This window comes from Gracilinanus agilis, chromosome 1, assembly GCF_016433145.1.
Source record: "Gracilinanus agilis isolate LMUSP501 chromosome 1, AgileGrace, whole genome shotgun sequence".
In the NCBI taxonomy this organism is placed as follows: domain Eukaryota; kingdom Metazoa; phylum Chordata; class Mammalia; order Didelphimorphia; family Didelphidae; genus Gracilinanus; species Gracilinanus agilis.
The window spans coordinates 285,806,218-285,824,437 of NC_058130.1; the positions used below are offsets into that span (position 1 = coordinate 285,806,218).

Genomic DNA, 18,220 nt, shown 5'->3' on the forward strand with positions numbered 1-18,220 from the left:
ATAATCTGTGTTAGGTGTTTGGGAGATACAAAGAAAATAGGCCACATGGTATAGTGCCATGATGTTGAACCTATGGTGCCCGTGCCAAAGAGGGCATGCAGAGATGTCTCTGTGGGCACGCCCGCACCCTCCCAGCAGTTGCTCCCTTTCCCCTCTCTACCGTACACTCTACTCTCCTCCCTGTCTGGGACTAGAGGCTGCAGGGGGAGGGCGGGGGAAAAGGGCAGGGGAATCTCCTCACCTCCTAAAATAAAATACCAGCCCCACCTCTTAAAAGATCTCCACACTTTCTTCCTTCCTGGCCAGCCACCAATCTGGGGGATGACCCCACCCCCTAAAGGCTGTTATGATGATAATAACAGATAATTTGGAGAAGCAGATAATGTGCCAGGGCCAATATTAGAGCTTCAAGTCAAGAGCCAGAGATTGACAGGCTTCAGTGAGGAAAGGAGGGGGCTAAACACTCCTGGCTCTCAAACCCCTCCCCCCTAACAGTTGCTGTTTCAGTTGGGTATGGAGACAAGATCAGATACTGGTAAGTTTCAGTTATGGCTGAAACCCCAATGATATTCCTTTTCTTTAATTTATATTCCTCACAGATTTTGATAGATGAAGTAAACAGAAGCTAGTTAACTAAGAGTTGAGGACAGAGAAGATCTTCTTAACTGGCAGCAGACAGGATTCAAACTTGATGTCCAGACTGAGTTGTGAGTATTTCCCCCCAAATAATTACCAGGCACAGATTTGAAGATAAAGGTTATATTCAGTAATAACAAGGAAAACTAGAGAAGTTAATGAAGGTTTTAGGATAATGAGAAGAGACCCTGAACTGTTAGATTGATGCTGCCCTTCCCCTTCCTCAGAGGAGGGGATGAAGGCACTTAACTAAAACCGGCACTCTTGCTATTAATGAATATCTTTATTCTCTACTCGTTGATATAAACTAACTCTATTATACAGGCTAATCCTTATGTAGTAACCACACTGGCTATGCCACTATGGCCTCTCAAGTGAACCCCCAAGTATGGAGAGGTAAACAGGGTGTCTGCTCACTTCCACCTCCACCAAATAACTGTCCCAAAACCCTTCTCAACTGCCCCCTCACCCAAAGTTCTCCAGGGGGGTCCCTTGGAATTCTGGGTGAGGCTATCCCTGTACCTTTGCAGGGATTCCATGCTTTGCATCTCCACACAACAAGGCTAACTGTTGTAGTCCCTCAACCCCCTGCTCCCACCCCCAAGTGGGTAGCAGTCCAGTAGGCAGCCCCAGGGAGGCTGGGTGAAGAGGCAGGTCCCTGTGGCTGCAGGTAGCAGCTTTCCCCTGGATGGGCATGGAGCCAGCTGGGAGTTGGCTTGCCCTTGAACTCAGGAAAGGAATGAAATAGGAGGGTAATATGGATGGGTAAGATTTCTGGTATTGTTGTATCAAGTTTTGGTATATCCACTCAGAGGGTAGGCCTGAAAGGCAACTTATAGGCCCAAAATGCTATCTGTTAGTTGACAACTTGGTAAAAATAGTAACTGAGGTTTATTTATATTAAGTGAAAGAGGAAGGGAGGAGGACCAGGGAAAAGGAGTCCCTAAGCTTAAAATCTGGATACTCCACCCAAACTCCTACGGGTTCCACAAGGTCTTCAAAGGTCTTCAGGCTGCTTGACTCTATACTCACTGTCTAAAATCCCCACACTATTTATCTATTCTGACCTAACTGGTCCTCCAAATAAGTGGTAAGTTAAAAGTTTGTCAAGATATGATAACTTGGGGGCAGCTGAGATGGGAGGTCCTAGATTCAAATCTGACCTCAATCACTTCCCAGCTGTGTGACCCTGGGCAAGTCACTTGACCCCCATTGCCTACCCTTACCACTCTTCTGCCTTGGAGTATTGGCTCCAAGACAGAAGGTAAGGGTTTTAAAAAAAAAAGATGATAACTTAAACCCTTAGAAAGTTCACCCTCTTTGGCCTAAGCCAAGATAGCTGGGCCTTTTCCACAGACAGGCTTCACTAGGTATTGGCAGCTCTCTCTCAGCAGTCAAGAAATACTCAGGACATAGGATATTACATGAACACAGGCAGATGGAAATTGGAGACAGGGAATGACAAAATCTTCCACCAGGATCTCTGGAAAGCAGGAACCTTTCAGCTCTCAGAGAACAGGTATATACCACTTCCCAAGATGGCTTAGATAGCTCAGCCAACAGGAAGTAACTTCTTCGATCACCCCGAAGGACAGGAACAACTGATCTCAACTGTTTCAGTGTGTTCAGTTTTAAGACATCCTTAGATTCTAGAATAACTCCTCCAGTTCATTGCATGTGGCCAGTCCCACCTTGCAAAGTTTTACATTAGAGCTTTTATGCAAAATCTTTCCTTCTTTCTTTCTCTCTTTCATGGAACATCAGTCTCGGAGGTGCCACCCCCACCCCCATGTTTCTTTGGCAGCAGCCCCCTTACTCTGCCTCCCCTGCTGCAGGTCCTTGTGGCTGCAGGGGGCAGCTTGGGGGGGGGGGGGAGGAGAAACATCCCCTTCCAATGTAGAAGTATCTTCCCACATAAAAATACGAACATTTTAAACTTACCTATTTCCCTATGATCTCTCTTTCACAATTACCATTTTATGCTTCTCTTGAGTCTTGTGTTTGAAAGTCAAAATTTCCAAGCAGCTCTCATTTTTTCATTAGGAATGCTTGGAAGTCCTCTATTTCACTAAAGATCTATTTTTTCACCAGAAACATTATACTCAGTTTTGCTGATTAGATTATTCATGGTTGTAAACCTAAATCCTATGCCTTCCAGAATATCATGTTCCAAGCCCTTTCGTCCTCTAATTTGAAATAATAATAAATAACAAATAATAATAAGAGGTCATCTATCCAACTTGATACCCAAACAAAAATCTAATCTACAACATAGTTCAGAAGAATCCAGTAATGAGGAAATTAGGGCTTTTACCAGGGTAGAAGCAGTATCAGAAGAGAGAAGGGGGCTGGAAAGAGGAGAGAAATGAAATAAAGGTAATATTTATATGCTTTGACATCAGATTGTATTTGGGGAGTGAGAGAGAAGAGTAGAAATGGCACCCAGGTTTCAAGGCTGTAAAAATACAATGGAGAGATGGCAGTATTCATAAAATTAATAGGGATGTTTTAAAGGGAGGGTTTAAAAGGAAGATGAGTTTATTTTGTTTATATTGAGTATAAAATGCCTATGAGACATCAAGTTTGAGATGTTCAAAACACTGTAGTTCTCACACTTCCTATGAGACTTTTATGCATTAAAATATAGACAATTTCTGCACAAGTGCCATATCACTTAGAAAAAGGTGTGTTCTTTTCTATTTTCATTAAATTTCCTTCAGAGGGCTATCATACTTAATTTTTCTAAATCTCTATTCATCTCCTTAATTTCTTATTTAATTTATGGTTAGATTTATCTAATTCTGAGAAGGGAAAGTAGAAGTTGTTTCTTTAAATTTCCTCCTATATCTCATTTAAGAATTTGGGTGCTATGTCATTTGGTGCAAATGCTTACTACTGATATTACTTGTCTGTGGTATCCTTTAGTAAAATATTATTTCTATGTTTCTTGCAAACAACATATTGTTGGATTCTGGTTTTTAATTCAATCTACAATAACTTCCATTTTATTGGTGAGTTCATCCCATTCACATACAGTTATGATTATTAACTGTTATTTCCCTCTAACCTATTTTTCTCCATTTATCCTTCTATCTTTTTACCTTGTCTATCCTCAAAAGTCTGTTTTGCTTTCGACACTATCTCCCTTATTCTACCCTCCCTTCCATCAGCTATTCTCTTCCTTCTTTGTCCTTTCCCTTCCTACTTCCTTGTAAGGTAATATATATTTCTATATTCAACAGAGTTTGTTATTCTCCCTTAGAGTCAATTCTGATGAGAGCAAGGTTCAAGCATTGCCTGCCATCACATCTTCTCATCCAGACTTTCCCCACCACTATATCTCTTTTCCTACCTCTTTTATGTGAGAAAATGTTCCCTGTTCTTCCCCTCCCTTTCCCTGTGCATCCCCTCTTTCTCACTCCTTATTTTTTAAAATCATCCTATGATAGTCATCTCACATCTGTGTCCTTTGTCTATGTATACTCCTTCTACTTGTCTTAATACTGACAAAGATCTTAAGCATTATAAATATCTTCCCACATAAGAATATGAACATTTAAAACACCTATTTCCCTATTTCATATTTACCATTTTATGCTTCTCTTGAGTCTTATGTTTGAAAGTAGAAATTTCCAAGCAGCTCTCGTTTTTTCATTAGGAATACTTGGAAGTCCTCTATTTCACTAAAGATCTGTTTTTTCACCAGAAACATTATACTCATACTTTTGCTGGATAGAGTATTCTTGTTTGTAAACCTAGCTCCTTTGCCTTCTAGAATATCATGTTCTAAGGCCTCCAATCTTCTAATTTGAAAGGTGCTAAATCTTGTGTGAATCCTGTCTATGGCTCTCTGATATTTCGACTGTTTCTTTCTGGCTGCTTGTAATATTTTGCACTTGACCTGGAATCTCTAGAATTTGGTTATAATATTCCTGGGAGTTTTCATCTTGGGAATCAGGAGACAATCTGTAGATTTTTCTCTTTTACCCTATGGTTCTAAGATATCAAGGAAATTTTCTTTGATAATGTCATGATATATTATATCTAGGTCCTTTTTTTTGATAATGGATTTCGGGTACTCCAATAATTCTTAAATCAACTCTCCTTGATCAATTTTCCAACCCAGTTGTTTTTCCAACAAGACATTTCATATTTTCTTTAATTTTTTCTTTCGTTATTTTGATTTTATTTTATTACTTCTTGGTGTCTCATTGAAGTATTCACTTTCATTTGCCCAATTTTAATTTTCAGGAAATTATTTTCTTCAATGAGTTTTTGTACCTCCTTTTCAACTTGTCTAATTCTATTTTTTTTTTTAATTATTTTCTTCAGTGAATTTTTGTGCCTTTCTTACCATTTGACCTATTCTGTTTGGTAAGGTGTTATTTTCTTTAGTATTTTTGGTGCCTTTTTTACCAAGTTCGTGACTCTCTTTTCATAACTTTCTTATTTCACTCTCATTTCTTGTCCCATTTTTAATTCATTTTAAACTCTTTGAGGAATTCTTTTTGTGCCTGTGACCAATTTTCTTTGAAGTTTTGCATGTGGCTGTTCTGATGTCACTGTCTTCTTCTGTGTTTATATTTTTATTTTCCTTGTTGCTATGGTAACTGTCTATGAGTCATGTTCATTTTTTGTAGTTCCCTCATTTTTCCAGTCTATTAATTTTATGTTAAAGTTGGACTCTGCTCCCAGGGTAGGAGCATCTCCCAACCTTTGGGACTTTTTTGTTGCTACTTTTAGAGCTAACTATGAGGGTCTGTAGGTTTTTTATGTTTCCAAGGTACTATGCTCTAAGTAGAAGTATGACCACTGCTCTCCTATCCTATGCTTTGGTCTTTACCCAGGAAGACACTAGTGGTAGCACTCCTTCTTGCCTTGGGCCTGTGATCACTCCTCCTGTAGCTGCAACTGACTGGTAGCCCAATTGAGAGTTCCAAAAGTTGCTGCAGTGGCCAATGCAGCTGCCCACAAAAGGACTAGGTCATCCTACCTATGCTGTATTCCCAGACCTACCACCACTCCAATAAGACACCTTTCCTGCTAACCTCTTAGGTTGTCTTAGAATTAAAACTAGGGTTTCTACTGTAGGAATACAAGTTAGGGACAAACTGATTTCTAGGATTAGTTAAAGGAAGGGAATTTTTAGATAAGCCCTGAGAGGATTCTAGGAAGGAAAAGGTATTGTGGGGATTTGAACTGAAAATAACTGAACTTATTTGCTTCTTGGATTTCCATCAAGCTAGAAGTATGGTTTGACTCTCTGCCTGAATTCCTACCAAGCTGAAGGATGGGTTTTGCTCTGAGAAATTTTCCCTGGATAGTCAAGATTCCATGAAGAATCTTAGATTTCTGGTAGAGAATTTATTTGGGGGAGACCATTTTCTCTGAGTCCAAAGATAATCTGCCAGGGCCACCTTCCAGAAATCCTCTTGGGCTAAGGTCATACAAAGATTTTTCATCTGGACTTTGGGTTACTTAGTGCAGCTAAACCAAGGTTTTTCCCCCTTTCTTTTGTTAATCACTAATAGGAAGATTAGGATAGAGTCAGATAGCATTGGGGGTGGGGTTTCTTGGGTAAAACAGGGAGCTGTAAGTAGGGCCTACAGAAGAAACAGAAAGCACTCCTTTCTCAGGAGACTTAGAAGTTGGGTGCAGTTAGTTTTAAGAGTGCTAGGGTCCTACCTACCAGTTTCCTTTATTCCCTTAATGAAATAAACTTTGTTTTCCATAAGCCAAGGTTTTGTGTTTAACTGGCCATTGGGAGTCCCTAACTGGGTTGTATCATCTAACATCCCTCTGGGACAGTTCCCCATTACACTACTCTCCTCTGAGTGACCATAAACACTCCTCTCTGCCCTGGAACCAAGACCTAGGCCTCTGCTCCCTGCGACTGCAAATTATTGCTCCTTTTGGGAGTGCAACCTAAATTCCATACTGTCAATTACAACATGATCCTGAAGCCAGCACCAGCAAAGGAGTTCTTGCAATCTTCTTCCAGACAGTTTTTCCATCCCGCCAACACCTCCACTTTGGGGGATAGCAGGGTAACATGGGACAATGAGGACAGTGTGGTTAAGAGCACTGGAAGCTGGTGCTGCAGTCAATGCAGCCACCCTCAAGGCATAGTCTATAATGCCTTTATTGAGTCCCAAGGCCCACTGCCGTCCCACCAGGGTGAGTTATCTGCAGTGTCTAGCATATAGCAGCATATTAATTAAAAGCTTCTTGACAAAAGTGTAACTTTTAATGAAAGAATATGAAATAACTCAAGTGAGATTAATGCAAGATTTTTGTTTGTAATGAATTCCCTGTAAAGGACAAGTATACAAATAGACTATTCAAAAATAATTTTATTCATATTTAAAATAACACTATCCATAGCACTATTTCCCACTATGAAAGGAAGTTTGTGTTTTTGTTCACTAATATTTCTTATTTAGTACTTATTATTTACATTTTAAAACCAAAAAACTTTAAAGAAATCAGCAGAATGGGAAATTTTAAAAATTTTTTTAGCAATGGCAATTATTAATTCTTTAAAAACAAGGCATGACTTTGAGTACATGTTTTCTTCATTATAATATGCCTCTGAAACTAAGAACCAGGTGTTTTATTTATGTGAGCATTTGACATAGCCTATTGTATTTATACAGAAATTATTCTGTTAGGAAGTCAGTTTATAAGTTTAAATAAATAATACTAGTAATTATAGTAATAAGAAAACCATGGTAGCCACCTATTTTATTTTTTTTTATTGTTTTAATATTTTGCTGCAGAAAAGCTATGTGGACATGTGGCAACTCTAGAAACTTTAAAAGTGCTGGAAAGATTCCTAGAACTATGTTTTCTCAGAATTCTATCTTGCAAAGCATGATCTGGAATTTTATATGCTTTTAAAGAACTCTTATGGAAAACTTATATTATCCATAAAGGGATGTGAATACTTTCACTATTTGAATAATTTTAGACAAATCATACTCAACTATTTTTCTCCTAGAAACTGACATGATTTACAAGAATGTGAATGCAAAAGTGGAAGTTATTATTTCATAGGTCCCAAGATAATGATTTTTAAATAATGCAGAAGTCAAAAAAGTAAAATTTAAGGCATATCTCAACAGAAAAAAAAAAAGCAAAAAATAAACTTAAGTTGCCCCATTTTTAATGGAATGATAACAATGACACATTTGGTACACGTGAAATTTTAGTCTGCCTCATCTTGTCTGGAAGGGACTGTCTAGATTTCCTTCAAAGCACAATTTTCTATAATCCTTCCTCCACCCTCTCATCTTCCACAGTACAACAAATATGACCTTTTGTTTGTTTCTTCCATAAAGATCATCCTAGAAAAGAGGTTCTCAAACTTCTGGGTCTCATGACCTCTTTACATGCTTAAAAACTGAGAACTGTCCTAAGAAGTTCCTGTTTATGTAAATTATATTTCTTTAGATTTACCATATCAAATATTAGTATTATTATGAAAATAATCATTACCTTATGGTCTCTCTGAGAGGGTCTTGGAGACTGCTACGGGTCCTGGGACCATACTTTAAGAACAACTGATACACTTCCCAGCTGTGTGACCCTGGGCAAGTCACTTGACCCCCATTGCCTACCCTTACCACTCTTCCACCTATAAGTCAATACACAGAAGTTAAGGGTTTAAAATTTAAAAAAAAAAAAAAAACTTAAAAAAAAAAAAAGAACTGCTACAGAAATATAACAATAGTTCTCCCTTTCTCTTCTGACTAGTTAAAGGAAATTCTTCAAAACAGAGGTAATGATGGAGCGAAAAATATAGATAGAAAACAAATAGTTCTCAAAAGAAAAACAAACTATGTAAATTCGAGTAGTTACTAAACAAATGGAAAACAACTTGAACATTATGGAAAAATAAGGGGGACTTCCAGTCTAAGATGACCAATATAAAACATCTCAAAAGGCCAAAAATCAAAATCAGATAAACAAAGGGGCTCCCATGGGGTGCAGCCTTGAAGGTAGGCAGGGTTTAGGCATTTCCACACTATAAGGGGGTAAAATTACTCCTACCAAAGCGCAAGCTGATCACCCCTCCCTCACTCCACCTACATGCAGAGTCAGAATAAGGGCCAGATAATCTCTAGGTTCTCTAGGTTCTTAAGGGGCTGGCTGAGGACACCACAGATTTACCCCTGAGTGAGCCTTGGGACCCCAGAAGGCTGAAGAATGTGGAGCTTGGGCACAGAGATACGGCAGAGAGGGGCTGCCCAAAGCAGACATTAAGGAGACTGAAAAATAGCCTCTGGGCGAGAGCTGCCTACCCTCCTCATTCACACTTCTGGCTCAGAAGGGAAGAAAAAACTAACATAAAAATGGCCACTAACAAACAAGAACTACAATCTACAACTACCAAAAAAAAATAAGAAAAAGAATGACCCTAGACAACTTCTATGGGGAAAAACAGCAGACTACAACAGAGACAGCAGAGGGCAACAAACAAGCAAACGCATCCAAACTTTCAAAAAAAAAAAAAAATAATAGAAACTGGTCACAAGCTCTTGAGGAACTCAAATTTGAGTTCAAGAATCAAGTAAGAAAAATTGAAGAAACTTGGCAAGAAAATTGGGAAATATAGTTCAAAAAGAAAATAACAGTTGAAAAGACAGAATCTCCCACTTGGAAAAAAGAAGCTCAGAAATGACATGAAATGATAAGAAAATTGGAGACCAGAATTGACCTGCTGGAAGCCATGAAAAGCAGGATAGACCAAACTGAAAAGGAAAATCAAAAGATCAAAGCTGAAAACTGGTTTTTTTTAAAGACTGGAATTGGGCAAGCAAAAGTTAATGATCCCACAAGAGAGCAAGAATTAATAAAGCAAAGTTAAAAGAATGACAAAATAGAAGGAAACATTAAATATCTCATTGAGAAGATGACTGGCCTGGAAAACCAGTCCAGGAAAGACAATCTGAGAATCGTAGGTCTACCCTTTTCCCATAGCCAATGAGCAAGAGCAATTCCACTGGGTTTCCATATCACTAATATTTGCACTAGGGTGACTGTTTAGGGTCTACACGCTGAATCATATCCCCATCGAACCATGTGATCAAGCAGTTTTTTCCTTCTGTATTTCTACTCCCACAGTTCTTCCTCTGGATGTGGATAGTGTTCTTTCTCACAAGTCCCTCAGAAAATCTATTATATTCGATTATGCCACAGAGTATCCATCTATCTGATTGTGCCACAGCGTACCTGTCTCTGTGTATAATGTTCTCCTGGTTCTACTCCTTTCACTCTGCATCAATTCCTGGAGGTTGTTCCAGTTCAAATGTAATTCTGCCAGTTCATTATTCCTTTGAGCACAATAGTATTCCATCACCAAGAGACACCACAATTTCTTCAGCCATTCCCCAATCGAAAGACATTTCCTCATTTTCCAATTTTTTGCCACCACAAAGAGTGCATCTATAAATATTCTTGTACAAGGTTTTTCCTTATTATCTCTTTGGAGTAAAAACCCAGCAGAGATATGGTTGGAACAAAGGGCAGGCAGTCTTTTAAAGCCCTTTGGGCGTAGTTCCAAATTGCCTTCCAGAATGGTTGGATCAATTCACAACTCCACCAGCAGTGCATTAATGTCCCTGTTTTGCCACATCTCCTCCAACATTTTTTACTTTCCTTTGCAGTCACATTAGCCAAACTGTTAGGTGTAAGGTGGTACCTCAGAGTTTTTTTGATTTGCATTTCTCTAATTATAAGAGATTTAGAACACTTTTTTCATGTGCTTATTGATAGTTCTGATTTCATTATCTGAAAATTGCCTATTCATGTCCCTTGACCATTTATCCATTGGGGAATGGCATGATTTTTTTTTTTTGTACAATTGACTTAGCTCCTTATATATCTGAGAAATTATACCTTTGTCAGGGGTTTTTATTTTTCCCCCAATTAGTTATTTCCCTTCTAATTTTGGTTGCATTGGTTTGGTTTGTAAAAAAAACTTCTTAGTTTAATGTAATCAAAATTATTCATGAGGGCAGCTGGGTAGCTCAGTGGAGTGAGAGTCAGGCCTAGAGACAGGAGGTCCTAGGTTCAAACCCAGCCTCAGCCACTTCCCAGCTGTGTGACCCTGGGCAAGTCACTTGACCCCCCATTGCCCACCCTTACCAATCTTCCACCTATGAGACAATACACCGAAGTACAAGGGTTTAAAAAAAAATTATTCATTTTACATTTTGTAATATTCTCTATCTCATGCTTGGTCTTAAAATCTTTACTTTCCCAGAGATCTGACAGGTATACTATTTTGTGTTCACTTAACTTATTTATAGTTTCCCTCTTTATATTCAAGTCATTCACCCATTCTGAATTTATCTTAGTGTAGGGTATGAGACGTTGATCTAAACCTAGTCTCCTCCAAACTGTTTTCCAATTTTCCCAGCACTTTTTGTCAAATAGTGGGTTTTTGTCCCAAAAATTGGGATCTTTGGGTTTATCGAACACTATTTTTCTAAGGTCATTATTCCATTGATCCTCCCTTCTGTCTCTTGGCCAGTACCATAGTTTTGATGACCACCAATTTATAGTACAGTTTAAGATCTGGTACTGCTAAGCCCCCATCCTTAACATTTTTTCATTAGTTCCCTTGATATTCTTGAACTTTTGTTCTTCCAAATGAATTTTGTTTTAATTTTTTCTAATTCAGTAAAAAAGTTTCTTGGTAGTTTGATAGGTATGGCACTGAATAAGTAAATTAATTTGGGTAGGATTGTCATTTTTATTATGTTAGCTCATCCTACCCATGAATAATTAATGTTTTTCCAATTGCTTAGATCTAGTTTTTATTGTGTGGAAAATGTTTTGTAGTTGACTTCATATAATTCCTGTGTTTGTCTTGGCAAATAGATTCCTAAATATTTTATATTGTCTAGGGAACATGTAAAATTGAAAGTTAACAAATAGCAAATGGTTTACAGAAAAATTATAAAAACAGAAACAAGAACTAAAATAAAAACTAGCCATTTTGGAAAGCCAAGGAGAGACATTATAACTGAGAGTCATCAAGAAAAAGGCAAATTATGTTCAATATACTCTGTTAAAGACAAAAAAGTTGTGATTTTGAAAAGATTTCTATCCAAAAATGCTAAAATTGCAAAAATTCTTAGTGTTACAAGTATAAAATAGAATGAAGAATTACCTTACTATTAAAACATCACATTTCCTAAAATGTTTTAGGTAACCTAGTTTATTTTATCTGAAAAATCTAGTTTAATGGAAACTCAAAAATGATTTGTAGTCTTCATTTTAATCTTGGACCTCAAGAAGCCTATCTTGAGTCTTCTGATGAAATCAAATTTGATGAAAATGGATGTGCTCTTTGATTATGTGCCTGAGGAATTAAATTTTTTATGTGAACACCACCACTTCCATTAAGATTTCTATAATCTCATCAATTCTTAGAATATTCTCTCCCCCTCAAATTACCTATTTCTCTCAGGGTGTACGATATATTACCCCACGAGAATGTCCTCCTTGAAATCAGGAACTATTTTGGTTTTTGTCTACCTATTTTTCTTAGGACATATTGGCATGTGCATTGTATCCCCCAAAACATAGAAGTGTTTCAGGCCAACTATAAGCAGGTAAATTCCTTTTCTCCCTTCTATCCTTGTGACTTCTAACCCCAAAATATCTGATAACTCCTATAAGACCCTGAGAGGATTATCCTCCTTGGATAGTCCTTTAGATTTGAGATGGACAGAGAGATACACCTCCAGGCTAGGCCTTGATACCGTTAGATTGTATCTAAGGCATCTACCTGTTATGTCCCCTAAACTATGAGGGTCAGACCTTATGTTTTCAGGCAAACCTCCCCCCTGCCCATGCCTCAGTGCATACCACTCTAGAGTCATGTCTTCAGCATGGCACAAAGTCATGTTTCCACTGTTGTAAAGAGTATAAAGACCTCCAGAAATCATGTCATCTCAAAGAACAGCTTTTCTACCCATACTGTTCCCCTAGGAAGCAGTCCTCCTGGCCAGATTCAACATTACCTTCTAAACTAAAAATCTCTTTTTATTTTTAAACTAAGTTTCAGAGTTTTGCATCCTTGCAAAAGGTACCCTTCCCAAACCCTGGGGGTTCACCTGAAGCCCCCCCACAACAATATATTTCCATAGGAGAATGCACACCTTAAGGTCAAAGACTATTTTGTTTTATCTTTGTATGCTTAGTGCAATGGCTTTCCATTAACAATAGGGTGCTTACTGAATTAGGAAAGTATAAAAGAAAGATCAGAAATTTCACAATATCTTGCCTTCTCCCTGCTAAAAATGAGCCAAACAGTTCAGAATAAAAGTCCACAAATGTAACCTGAAAATCACTATGAATAAAACACCATATTATAATGTTTAAAACATTTCCGTTGTCTTTAAATTTTTTAAAGAAAAAAAGGTAAGTTCTTATTCATCAATTAATGTAGATAAATATTAATGTAGGTAAAAAGAGGAAAAATATAGCCTTTGCTAGAGATCCATTCAAAGTGAACTTAGGGTAAATGTTTTGAGTAGGAAAGAGTGGCACAGAAGCCTAACTTTAAGGACAAACGCTCTCCTAGTTGGAACAGCTCCTTTGGCACAGCAACAGACACAGAAGGAAAACAGGAGAAAAGGATAGATGGAATTTTCCATTCTGTAAAAGGATGAAATCAGCTATGTCTAGCAATGAATTGACACTTATTATCACTAAAGTCCTAGCTAATAAAGCTAGATAAAGCACATTAAGGATTTCCATACCTAAAAGAAGAAAGGAGCCTAAAGTCCAAACTTTCATAGCCAAGATGCCCTAAAGACTAGAATGCAAAATCAAATGATCAGTTAATAATTTAAGTGCCTACTATGAGTCAGGCACCATGCTAAGTACTGCGGATACAAAGAAAGGTAAGATAGTTCTTGCTTTCAAGAACTTTGCAGTCTTAAGAGAGGAGACATCAACTAAACAATTATATACAAAAAAGATATATATGTGAGTGTATACATATTCATATGCGTGTATGTATCTACATCTATATCATCTATATCTATCTTTATATACATATATATCTATAGATATAGATAGATATAGTTATAGATATAGATAGATAGATTATCTCAGAGATAAACCATATCTCTATGGCATTAGAATTAAGGGAGAAAGGGAAAGGTTTCTTGCAAAAAGTGATATTTTACCTGAGATTTGAAGTAATCCAGATAATCTAGAAGGTAGAAATGAGAAGGGAAAGAGTTCCAGGGGCATGGATGGTAAATTAATATGCCTAGAGCCCCATTGGAAACCTTTACTAAATTTGAGTGCCCAGAGGGCAAATTCAAACTATCTGTGAGCTCAGGCATTACCAGAGAGAGCTGAAGGAAGAAATGTTTGCTTTGGGCAGCTTGATAAAGGGGTGGGGCCTGCAAAAAAATGTCCTCAGGCTCTGGAAAGAAGGGGAAAGGAGCAGCTCCCCAGTGTGGGACTGCCACATCTTCCCCAAAGCTGGCCTAGATTCAGGGGATGGAGTGTTTACTACAATGAAGAGTAAAGAGGCAAGTGTCACTGGGTCACAAAATACATGGCAAGGAAGGGTTGTAAAGAGTAAGAAGACAGAAAAGGTAGGAAGGAGCTTGTAGAGAGCTTTAAAACACAAAAATCATCTAGATAAATCAAACCAAAAAATAAATAAGAAAGAGGTAAGAGATGTGAATGAAATCTTAGAAAAATAAGAGTTAATAGATATGTGAAGGAAAATGGAGACAAAGGAGTATAAAAATGAAAAATGATAAAGGCTGGTATAATAATATATATTAGTATTTTAATTAAAGCCATGTTGATAGATAAAATCATTAGACCACGCACTTGTAAGCATTCAAAACTGCCGCCTCCATACTGCCTCAGCCAAGCGCCTACTCGCCAAAAAGAGCGACCACTCCCTCCTAACCCACGAGATTTAAGCGCTCCCCTGCGTCAAGACGTCGGAAACGGAAATCAGTTGGACCATGTTGGATCATGGGAAATGTAGTTTTATACATTTCCCAGATTCACTTGTTACAATTCCCCGTGAGGTCCGGCAAAAAAAAAGGTTAGTCCTTTTTTCTTCGCTGGACCTGTAAAAATAGACAACTTCTAAATTTTTCAGGAATTTGGGGATAAAGAAATAGATGAACAAATGGTTAAAATTAGACGCATTGACAAAAAAAACCAATTTGGGGGGCTGTCCCCCACTGGCACAACAGTGTACAATTTAAAACAATACATACAACTCAATTTCAACTCCCCATAGTTCAATCAACTGCACCCCAAAGTTCAATGTTTGGTCTTCATGGTACAGTGAAGGCTTTTCAGACATCTTCATGGTGTCTTCACCAAAACAAGTTCGTCATCTGGATTCTGGGGAGATGGCAAGATCCTTATCCTGAAATTATTCTCAAAAGAATTTAAACTTTACATTATAGATTACAAAACATACATTTTCTTCTAAGATTTTATATAATTCCCCGTGAAATTACTCCTAAAAGAGTTAAATAAATATACATATATTTTTACATTATCGAATTTTAAAAAACTTAACAGATATCCCCGTGAGGTAATTCTTAAACACACCTTTTTTCTAAAAAAAAAGTACCTCAGGTCAGCTAAGGATGAGTGGCTGAGTCCTGGGGGTTTATATGAATTCAATTGGCAAAATAAAAAGAATAAATTTCAAGAAAAAAGAAAAAATTAACTTGTGAATGTGAAATGTGCAAAATCTAGGGAAAATAAACTTAGACCTTTGAATGAAGGTCTAATTAAAGTGAATTCAACAGTGTGCAATTACCCATTCAGGGCCAGGACATAAGGAAAATGTCTCTCTCTGATCTGACTTATCAGCTTTTTAGGGAAGTGAGCCAAGTAAATAACCAATCTTAGGTGCTTTCTAGGAATCTAAGTCGAGGGGACCCACGTCCTCTAAAGTTTTAGAAAAGACTGGGACTCCAGGACTCAACCCCAATTTTCAAGCCCGAAAGTATTGGCATAGAACTGCTATTTTGCAGATCTTAGTCAAGTCTCTGACCATGTGCTTTCTTTAGCACTATTAATGGCTTTCATATTCCCTTCTGGAATCAGAGAGGCATTTAAATCACAGTCCTATAGGCTCAGGTATTTGCTGTAGAATCAGAAAAAGGATAAATAATGATTATATATGTACTTCCAGTACAAGATGATAAAAAGGGAAAATCAATTGCTCTCATTAAAAAAATGTTTTAAAAATCAAAAATATATATATATAGCTTAGAACTAGAAGGGTTATGTTACCCCAAAATGAGACTTTCTGTGAGAGAAAGTGGGTTTTACAAAATAGCAGATTCACAATGCACATTTAGATAGAGTACCATTATTTCCAATAGCACATTTTAAAACAATAAACAGTGATGTTCAAAATTATATACTTGTTACAACTTTAACCCTTGGCAAATGCTGTTATTGCGTCCATAGCAAAATGTGATATTTAAACAAAGAAACCTTCTGGTATAATCATCCTCAGATAAGAATATACAGGAGCTCCTTGGCTTCCTGTTTTTAAAAATCCTGGATAGGAATGCTTCTACCCATTTAAGGCAATAATATCTCTTATAATAAAATATATAAAAGCTTTATCCTTTAAGACAACAATTTCTTAAGGATTTAAAGTAAAAGTTAAAAAAGATCTCTTGTAAAATTACAAGGTAATATTTAAAGCATGGAAACTCTCAAGGTTCTTTGCAATTACCAAGACAGAATAAATTTTAAAGACATGTGCTCTATAAGATGTTCATAGGTGGTACATATAACCGCATTGTTTTTGATACAGTAAGCGTTTAAGTAAATTAGGAAATATAATAACATCATAAGCAGAAACTTCATTAGCGTAAAATGATTCAGTGCAACAGGAAAATCAACGATATAAGCAAGATTAATTTACAAAACTAATTAACAATATACAGTAAGATACAGCCTTTTTAAAACAGAATTAAAGCTCATTCAGTTCCGAGGTTTTAAAAGTTCACCCCTGATTTCAATTTAAGGTTCTTTTGATTGAGTTCTGCTGAGTTTAAGGGGTTGTGTTTTTTTTTCTTTCAAGTTCAAAGTTCTGAGCCGGTATGGGGTGAATTTCTTCCCCAGAGTTCAGTTTTTTTTTTTAATAATCACAAAAGTTTGAATAGGCCAAGCGCCTGAGAGGTTCAGATGCTAGGTCCACGTGGGCTTGGGGTTAGAGAAAAGCTCAGGAAAACTACCCACGTGTAGAGTCTGTGTGGGTGTTGCCTAATTAGGTCTTTAGAGAAACACGTGGAAGGCTAGAAATAGGGAGAAAGGGGAATATACCCAAATGGTTTGCGTCAGAGCTGAAGCAGTCTCTGGAGGTCTCGATCTCAGCAAAGGCGGCAGGTCATCGCTGTTGGGGCTCGGGGTTCTGGAGTGGAATTAGCAGGATCAGCAGCACCAGAATCGGGGATCACAGGGACTGGAACGCTGGCAGGCTTGTAGGCTTTCGGCGCGGCAGGAATGGAGATCAAGTCAGGAGATAGCCAGTAGGAATGGAGATCAGCAGCAGAGAGTAGCGGCAGAGCACATTGGCTGGGCTCCGGCATTTTAGTTTAAAGCCAAAAGCCCGAATCGGCTGGCCTGACCTCCCTCCCAAGGTGGCTTGGGCTGGACTGGCCGGCTGAGTCCCACTGGAGGCAAAAACGTGCTCTTGCTTTTAGCAAAAGCATGGCAAGGAAAGTCACTTTCCTTTTTTAAAAAAGTGCTCAAAAGAGCTGAGCCAGGCCAAAAAGCAGGCATGGCTATCGTTAGGCTATCTGGAAGATTCGCTTCTGAGACTCTGGGTCCCAGAGCCGCATGGCTTTTTCCTCTTAGGCTATCTAGAAAATTGAGAGTTCGAATTTCGACCTTCTGGTTCGCCAAATTATTAATATTAAAAATGATAAATACTGGTATAAATATATAAATTAGTATTTTAATTAAAGCCATGTTGATAGATAAAATCATTAGACCACGCGCTTGTAAGCATTCAAAACTGCCGCCTCCATACTGCCTCAGCCAAGGGCCTACTCGCCAAAAAGAGCGACCACTCCCTCCTAACCCACGAGATTTAAGCGCTCCCCTGCGTCAAGACGTCGGAAACGGAAATCAGTTGGACCATGTTGGATCATGGGAAATGTAGTTTTATACATTTCCCAGATTCACTTGTTACAGGAGTACACCTTCTTTTCAGCAACATTCACAAAGATTGACCGTGTACTAGGGTATAAAAACATGGCAAACAAGTGCAAAAGAGCAAAAATAATAAATGCAACCTTTTCAGATCACAATACAATAAAAATAATAATTAGTAAGGGTACATGGAAAGGCAAATCAAAAATTAATTGGAAATCAAATAATATGATTCTCCAAAATCAGTTAAAGAACAAATCATAGAAACAATTACTAATTTCATTGAAGCAAATAACAATGAGGAGACATCCTATTAAAATCTATGGGATGCAGCCAAAGCAGTATTCAGGGGGAAATTTATATTCTTGAGTGCATATATTAACAAATTAGGGAGGCC

At 37.7% G+C, this 18,220-nt stretch overlaps 1 protein-coding gene across 1 annotated transcript in view; it reads right to left on the bottom strand.

Annotated features, from left to right (window-relative positions):
- SRFBP1 (serum response factor binding protein 1) overlaps positions 1-18,220 on the bottom strand; it is a 119,810-nt gene that overhangs the window by 91,246 nt on the left and 10,344 nt on the right. The gene's annotated exons all lie outside the window — the stretch shown is intronic.